General features: G+C 41.4%; 1 pseudogene; it reads right to left on the reverse strand.

Annotated features, from left to right (window-relative positions):
* Positions 1 to 7,189: 7,189 nt before the first annotated feature.
* Positions 7,190 to 8,987, reverse strand: LOC138394444 (nuclear receptor subfamily 2 group C member 1-like; annotated as a pseudogene).
* Between the last annotated feature and the right edge of the window lie 492 nt (positions 8,988 to 9,479).

Here is a 9,479-nt window from a genome sequence, read left to right on the forward strand (position 1 = left end):
CTCCTTTGTTCTTTTTCTTCCCAGCCTACAGGGGTTAGCACACCTCTATTAAAGCCTGGAGTTATGTTTGCCTGGAATAACTGCGGCCCTCTGAAAACAAGTGTGGCGGTGGGAAAGGGAAGCATTAGGGCTGCCAGATAAAAACAATGGGAGTCTAACTAAGTGTGAATTTCAAATAAACAACAAAAATATTTTAGTATGTCTCAAATACTGCATGAGCATCTGTTGTTATTTTGTTTTGTTTTGTTTTGTTTCCTAAATCTGGCAACCCTACAAATAATACCCATTTTCCCTACTTGGCATATAAAAATGTGGGTTTATTTATGAATTTCTGTCTGGCAGAGCCTGGTCTGAGCTTATTTAGGTTATAAAGAGATGAAACACCACCACTGTGCAAGACTCAGGTATCTCCCTGGGAAGAAACGGACGTGGCCTCAACAAGGGAATTAATCCATTGCCTGAGATTATACCCATTACTCCTCCCCACTCTCTTGTCATAGGATGTAGATGGTAAAGGTTTATTTTGGGAGAGTAAAAATTAGAGAAGACACGGGAAAGATGTGAGGCTTTAGAGAGTACAAAGTCTTTGTAAAAGTCTGTTTTTGTGAGGTATTTTTAGACCAGGGCATTATCTGATTCCCATGGAGTCGGAATATTCCATTGGGTATTCTATCTGTACTAATTTCACTATCCCAGAATACCTTAATATTTTCAATATGGAGAAACATATCCTGGTCTCATAAAACCACGTGCCGGACACTGGACTTATGTTACTTTTTCTAGTCCACAGAACAACCCTATAAAATAACAATTGAGGTTCAAAGAATTGAAAATCAACTGAAAGTTACAGAACTCCCAGTTTCTTAAAAAGTTAAGTGTACGCTCATCATACAACCCACTAATCCCAACCTTGGTTATTTCCCCTAAAGAAATACAAACTTATGTTTATGCAAAAGTCAGTACACAAATGTTTATAGCAGTTTTATTCATAATTGCCCCAAAATGGAAACAAACTAAATGTCCTTCAATGGGCAAATGGTTTAAACAAACCACAGTACATCCATATAATGGAATGCTACTTGGCAATGAAACGGAACGAACTTCTGATACACCCAACAGCTTAGATGAATCTCAGAGTGACAGAAACCAGTCTCAAAATGTTACTCACTGTGTGATTTCATTCCTATGACATTCTTGAAAAGATAAAACTATGGTGACAGAGAACAGACCAGTAGTTGCCAGGGCTCAGGGGCTGGGGTCCAAGGGTGACTATAAAAGGATAACTCAAGAGAGTTTTCTAGGATGATGGACAGTTCTGCATCCTGATTTTGTTGGTGATTACATGAATATCTGCCTGCACAGTCAGAGAACTGTACACAAAACAGTCGATTTTGCTGTATGATAATGTTAAAAAATAAAATTAACTTAAAAATACAGGACTAGCAAATTTGAGACTACTTGGTCTCTTGAAGCCTATAAAACAACTCCATGAAAGCAGCTACAACTTAGTTGACAAAGTGTTTCAAGATGGCAGGGATATGGGTGTGTGTGTGTGTGTGTGTGTGTATACACACATATATATACACAGACACAAAGATATTAAATATACACGGATGTATACACACATACATGTATATACATGCATGCATACACGCATACATATTATATCTACACATACGTATATTAATATATACACATACATACTAATATACTGCTTTTCCAAGCACTTAGTATAGTGTCTGGAAAGTTCCACAGGACTAGCTTGAATTTTTGGCCTCCAGCACTCTATTTGCTTAATTGCTCAGTGTCCCTGCCAGCTGGGAGCTTGGCTAATCACCTATCCTAACAAAGTCAGTGCCAACAGAAGCTGCCATTTTTCTGTCCCTCAGCTGGAAGACTTCCAAGTCACCCATATGGTTTCACCTGAGCTCTCCCTTGAGCCCAGGTTCATACACTGACTCACTGCCTCGACAGCCCCACGTCCGTGTCCACTGGTCACCTCACACTCAACATGGCCCAAACAGAACCATTAAGTTCCCGCCCCCTATATAAAACTCCAAACAAAAAACTCCGAAGAAAAGCAAATTTTCTTTCCCATTTCAGTAAATGGCACCAACATTCACCCAGGGGCTCAGGCCAAAAACTAAATATAACTCTTCATTCCTTCCATGTCCTCACGCTCCCACTGGCAGCGCCTCCACTCCTTCAAATCCTCCCTCCTCACTCATCCCTCTCACCCTGGTCCCCATCTCTCACCTGGGAAACTGGGAGAGCCTTCTCTGTGACCTCCCAGCTTCCACGCCTGCTCTGCTACAGGCCATTCTCTACAGAACAAACTAGCGTTTTAAATTAAAATCGCATCATGTCATTCAAACCCTACGCTGCTTCCTTTTATGCTCAGAGTACAACCCATTTCCAGGTCCTCTGCAATTTGTCCTTTGCCCACTTCTCTGACCTCTTTGCACTGTCCCTCTCCCTCAGGCTTCAGGCATCCTGGCCTTTTTACTATTTATCAAATACGTCAAACTCTCCCCTGCTCTAGGGCCCCTGTCTTCTCTGCACCCTTAGCCTGGACCACTCTTCCAGCAGATTATGGCTTGTTTCCCCTCTTCATGAAAGTCTCGTCTCAGATCTGCCCCTTTCACGTAGGACTTAGTTAAACCCTCCATCCAAAGGAACCTTTTTCTAATTAAAGAGCATTTACTATTCTCATCAGAGAACCCGATATTTTTAGTTATAAAAATAAGTTGTCTGTTTTTCTCCTCTGGAATATAAGCTCCCTGAGTATAGGGTTCTTGTCTGGTATAGCCTCGGTGGCGAGAACAGTGCAGCAAATGTAGATGCGCAATAAATGTTTGATAAATGAATAGACTGGAAAGGAAATGCATGCAATGCATGCAAAGAAAAAGTAATTGGGATATTCTTGAAGAAACTCTCAAAGGCTGCATAAGCTGGCTGATAGATTCCAGAGGACACATTTAAAGGAAAAAAATCCCTAAGGCACAAAATATTTCAGTTAAAAACTACCGTCCAGGGGCAAAAAATGTCCCTCACTCTGTGTGTTGAAACTTCAACCCCCAAAGACTTAGGAACTTCTTCCTTCAACCAACCGGGTACCTTCTCTGAGGGTGAAGAGTATGGCAGGTATTCAGAAATGAATTAGTATATTCATTGGGCCACATCCCTTGAGATAAACCACTTGTCTCATCAAACTTACACCTGTCTCCAAAGCATGGAAAAGCCTCTCCAATCAGCAATTTGCATGGGCAAACTTAACATATTGTAGGATGTTGATTTATGGTGAAAATTAAGAACGTATTACCAAAGTCTATTTCACCATTAACATCCCTGGGGACTGGATAACTTTTAAATCTTCCACTGCTCCCTCCCTAAAGGCTTGGTTCTTGGCTAAGGATTTAGAGATTATAAATTTAACAAAGGATGAAAACTGCAAGAGGAGAGTCTTGAACAGCAAATAATGAGTTTAATGAGCATCTCAACTTCTCAGTGAGATTTACGAAGCCTCACTGCCTGAGGCCAAGGAATCTTTTATTTTAAAGTTTATAGCCTCTATCACTTATTAGTTTAGCTCCAGATGTGAGAGTCTGGCCCTTGGATGGGATTCTTTTTGGAAGCCAGTGTTCATTGCTTTGGCAAGCCTTTTTTTTTTTTTTTTTTTTTTTTCTGAGACTCTTTTTGGAGAACAGTGATGTCCAGAAGGAAATAGCTTTCATTTCCAAAGACCAAAACAGGCACCTATGACTTAAACAAGGTGTTTGATGCACAGACCCTCGATTGCATATTCATCTGAACAGAAAGCCCAGTACTAGACATCCAGTACTCTGGCTTAGGAGAACTCTGGGGCTAATTGTTTCTCTGATCCTAGAGTTGGATTTTCACCTCTGGTGAAGCTGTATCACCTCTGTAATCACCAATCACAGCAAAGAATCATGAGCAAAAAAGCCAATCGCTATCTACAGGTGGTTGAACTGGCAGAGTTTGAGAGCCAATCATATACAGGTCAACTTTTCCCAAAGTGTGGTTGGTTCACAGACCATCAGAATCACCTGGGATGCTTTTAAAGGAAGAAAAATTCCCTATACCAAACCTACAGAATCAGAATCTCTGGGGTTTGGGTTTAGGAATCTGCATTCCTAACACCATCTACAGATTATTCTTATGCACACTAAATTTTGGGACACTCTGACCAAGCTTTGTTGGGATGGCTGAGAGCTGAACTGGAAGAACAAGTCACGTACTCCAGGTAGAGACCTCAGATGCCACTAGCAAGCACCTCTCTTCTTTGCCTTTGGTTATTTTCTTCTGAAAATGTAACCCATCATCAAGGCCCCATGGAGAGAAAGGGAGATGAAATTCCTCAGGAAAGTTCATCTCTCTGAAACATTTACCCTTCACTGGACCACCCACTAGCGTAACAACATTTCTATACAATCCTGCTCAGTTTTGAGATGAAATATGTATCTATAATATGCTTGGCACTCTGCTAGTTGTTAGAATATTCTTAGAAATGAAAATAACTTGAGAACTCAAGTAATGAATATACAACAGAAGAATTTCAGGTATCATGAGGCTGGTGGGGTAAGATATTTTTACTCTATTTTATAGACTATACTACGTTACCACTTCTCTGATTCTTCCCCATGGGAGAGTCATATAAAAGTTGGCTACCAGAATGCATAGTGGGGGCTGGCACCTAGTCCCATACATGAGTACAAATTTCCAATGTTGTCTGGTCGTGAGGATTTCAGAGCATTGCATTTTGCCAGAGAGTGAGTTGTCCACAATGCAATATGTACAATTGTGCACATACATGCACAAACACACACAAATAACTGTTGGGAAGACAATGTTCTGTTTGGGAGGGACTGGTAGACAATAGTGGCTCAGTGGGTATAAAATTTACCCATTCTGGTCACCAGAATCTTAACTACAATAATCAAAAAGCATTAAGAAACATCAGATATCCATCTATAACAACACAAACATTTCTCCTACAGGATACATTTTCATAACATGAATTGGATGTGATAGGGCACACGCAGATGATGATCGTGATGACTAACATTTATTGGGAGCTTACTTTGTGCTCAAGAATTTTGCATACCTAGTGAGTGATCCTTACCACAATGTATGAGTTAAGTAATCTTTTTATCTTCATTTTACAAATGAGAAAACAAAACATTTAAGTGACTTGTCAAGATGATACCGCAGAGAAGTGAGGGAGATGGGATTTGAGTACAGATGGCCTAACTCCAGAGACAACTTTTTCTGTAAAAGGCCACACAGTAAATGTTTTGGGCTTTGCAGGTTACATGGTCTTCATTACAACTACTCAACCCTAACACTGTGGCAGGAACCAGCCACAGACATTTGGTAAACAAATGAGCATGGCCGAGTGCCAATAAAACTTTATTTATCAGCACTGAAATTTGAATTTCTTATTATTTGCATACATCTTAAAATATTCTTTGGGCTTTTTTTTTAAACCATTTTAAAAACGTAAACACTACTGTTATCATCCATTCAAAAATGGGTGATGGGCTGGATGTGGCCTGTAGGCTGTAGTTTGCAGATCCCCGATCTATAGTATTGACTCTTCTAAGGTTTGTAACCTGTCTGTCTCTACCACTTAGTAGTTGTGATATCTTGGCCAAGTCACTTAACTTCTCCGTTTCCTCACTCAAGCTTTGCTGTCTTGACTGATGACATGCAGTCTGTTCATATTTTCATTTAACAAATATTTATTGAACCAAGCACTAGTCCAGATACTGGAGGTGCTAGATTCAATCCCTGCCCTCCCTGAGCTTGTATTTCAGTAGAAGTAACAGACAAATAATCAAGTACTTTCCTTGCAGGACAACTAAGTAGACTAAGAAGTGCAGGACCTGTCAAATGCATCATGGGGAAATTAGAAAGACCTTTTGGACATAGGCAGATCTATGCTAGGAAGGGGACCTCAAATCATACTTTCACTTCTCCTGCCCTGGTCTGACCTCTTGGCAAAGCACTGAATTATCTGAATCATAGAACCTAGTTCATTGCTCTGCTCTAATTCCGTGACAAGAGATGCATTTGTTTTTTACTGTTGTGGAGCAAGTTACTGTACACTTAGCAGCTTAAAACAACATACAATTATCATCACACAGTTTCCATGGATCAGGAGTCTGGACACAGCTTAGCTGGCTCCTTTGCTCAGTGTCCCATGAAGCTGTCACCCAGGCATCAGTTGGGCTGGGTTCTCATGTAAAGGTCTGACTAAAGAAAAATCAGCTTCCATGTTCATTCAGATTGTTGGCAGAATTCATATTGTGACAGTAGAACTCATGGTGGCTTGCGTCTTCGAGGCTAGCAGGATAGTGAAAGTGTGCCTTTTCAGAGTCACTCTGTATGCCATAATGAGGGCCATGACATCCCATCACCTTTGACATACAATGTAATTTAATCAAGGAAGTGACACCCCATCCATCACCTTTGCCATATCCTATTGGCTAGAGCAAGTCACAGATCTTGCCACACTGAAGGGGATGGGACCACCCAAAACATAACACCAGGGGGCAGAGATCAGGGGGTCATCTTGGAACCTTGCCTGCCACAAGAGATGTCATCTGGAACATAGGACTGAGAGTGGGACCTGGGTCATGGAGTTGTCTTACAGTTCAAGATCTTAGAACACTGTCTGTCTCATAGGAAGAATTCATCATCATTTGCCACTATCATTGAGAAGGTTCCAGCCTGGTCTCACGCAGCTCAGAGCATCATTCAGTTTCTTCAAGGTCATTTGGGATACTGCTATGCAGAGAGGAACTTCCTTTCTTTTTTTTTTTTTTTTCCAGAATAAAAAGACTAATTTATTTTTTTTGTAAAATAAAATACAATGAGATCTTAGTTTAGATATTCAAGAGGCGCCAGCTTCAGGTATCATCTTCACCAAGAATAATTTCATAGTATTTCTGATTCATGTAAAGAAGACAGGAAAGGAAATCCTAATTCCTGCTGCCTGCCCAGTGACTTCAAAAATTCTTAAGGAAGCCAAAATAAAAAATACCTTTGATGTTGGTTACTTTTTAAAGTCAAAATTTCCAGATACTCCGGAAGCAATGAGTTCAGTTTGGTGTCTTATTGTGTTCTGGCAAAGAACGGCAAGTTTATAGCATGGTGGCCTTGGCTTTCAAATGCTGTGACCCATTATTTGAGAGGTACAATCTGCAGGCTCCATTTTTGCAGGATGACACTGGCAATGCGTACATTGCCACTGAGACCTCTGAAAAACAATTATAGGTGATGGTAGCATCCGACAGTCTCAAAGCTGGCACTCTCAGAAGTAGTCAGGATAATCCATAGATGTCATCTGGATATGTTTTAGTTATAGAATTTGGAATTCCACATAAGCCCCTTCCTGAAATTTCTTAGTCTGTTCCATGTTTTCTAGGCCCGGGTACTCTGAAGAGTACTATTGCCTTCAGGTAGGCATATTCATAGCTATCAATGCAGAGTTTAGCCACGCTGGTAGAAAACTTCTATAGTTCGAAGATGTGCTCCATCAATAATTTTCTTCTTTCTGTCGACATTTTATCTTGTTGAAGACTATTGTGAAGACCATTGACAAACGCTGCTAATATAGTTGCTGCATTCATCACTCGCCAGCACTGGGCAAGACCAAGGGTAAAAAGTTCATTCCAATAAGCTTTCACCAACGATATGCTGTTTTCTTGCCCCAAAGCCTGAAAAGAAGGATCAAAGTGCCCTGATAAGAACAGCAGTCAAGAGGTGACTTCCCCGTGTAGTGCACATTCGGGGACTCAGGCACAGGAGAAGGCGTGGTGAGCTGAAAAGCCACATGTCAATCGCTGAGAAGTGGCCCCCTTTTTCGATGTGATTTATGCTCGAGTCTCCAGCAATCGGGTGTACACTTCCTTCCACGCCCTCTGCTGAGCTCCGACAAGCTGTGCTCTCTCCAGGGTTCAACGCTTTTGCAAGAGTGTCAAACACCCTTGAAACACCACCATGGGTCTGCACTTCTTGATGAAATTCACACAAAGACATATCACCATTGCTTAAGGTTTCAATCATAGACATTTCGGTACTACTTTGAGAAAGATCTTTAGTTTTTCCAAGATTCAACTAATGATGTAACCACCCTGGCCAAGGTCCTTAAATCTCCCTGACATGATTCAGCCTTATCTGGTGTCATCCACACAGTTGACTCAGGTTTTATTCCAGATGGATGAATATTCACAAACATTCCTAAGTCTAACAGTCCTGTTGACCTTGTCGTTTCATTGCTGTTACAAAAATTGGAGTTGCAGCTAATGGGCTAGGAAGGTCTGCTCGGATGTAGATTTTTTCTGTTGAGGGGCACAGTTGGAAGATTTTTCTCGTGATACTTCAGTGGGTTTTCTTTCACATTGAACAGAGTCTTGTTTCATTGCAAACGCAATACATCTCTGTACACCGTAGTACTGACGGTGGTTTCGATGACGTTTGTTAATAATACAGTCCTTTGATCCTCAACATGAACACACTAAATTTTTTCAGAAGCTTCTTTTAAAAACTCCTTTGCAGCCTTCACAAGTTACTGCTCCGTAATGATGTCCTGATGTTTTGTCCCCATGTACTACACAAAGATCAAAAACCTTATTGGGTCCCTGGTCTGGGGACGAATTACCTGTTAAAATCGGGAGGTGTGGTACAGACAGACCAGGAATGATAAAAAAAAAAAATAACTGGTTGACATCTGCTGCATGTGGAGCTGTAAGGAAACCTTTTCCTGGAGTAGAATCTTGCCTGGCCAGAATGACTTTGCTTGGAGTAGAGCCATCATGATTTGTCAGAATGAACGGCTTGCCTTGTGTATTAGCATCAAGTGCTGTCATGATCTGGATTTTCTGCCCAGTTTGCTGCTTCGTAACAATCTCTCCCATTTGTTGTTCAATAATTTGATGTGCGATTTCTTCTGTGATTGCCATGATGTAAATGCTAAAATGTCCTGCACCTCTCCGCAGCCTTGCTCCTGCAAAAGACACAGACCCGACAGGCTCACTGCGGAGGCTGCTGGGGGCGGGGGGATTCCTGGAGGAGAGGTGGGAGAGAACTGAAGGGAGAGGAGATCAAAGATAAGGGAGGAGGGAGCTTTCTGGGTTTGTGTATTGGGGGGGATGGCAAGAGTTCATCAACTTCCCTTCTTTAGCTCTAGACATTTCTATGCATCACTGACTGGGTCCACATTGTCTTTGATGTCTTGGACTCCTCAAGCTGGACCTCATGGCTCTGTGCCATCTCACTTTCTAGGTGGAAATGTATCAGAGTGGCATATGTCATCTTTTGCCCATAACCTCTAAACTCTCAAATCCTAATTTGCTTTCATTCAAGAAACTCAAATAACAAGAAACTCAAATCGGACAGAGGTCGGGGCTGGGTGGAAGGGATGGGTGTATACCTACTTGTTGAATGCGATGCTC

The sequence above is a fragment of the Eulemur rufifrons genome, chromosome 14, assembly GCF_041146395.1.
Source record: "Eulemur rufifrons isolate Redbay chromosome 14, OSU_ERuf_1, whole genome shotgun sequence".
Classification (NCBI taxonomy): Eukaryota; Metazoa; Chordata; class Mammalia; order Primates; family Lemuridae; genus Eulemur; species Eulemur rufifrons.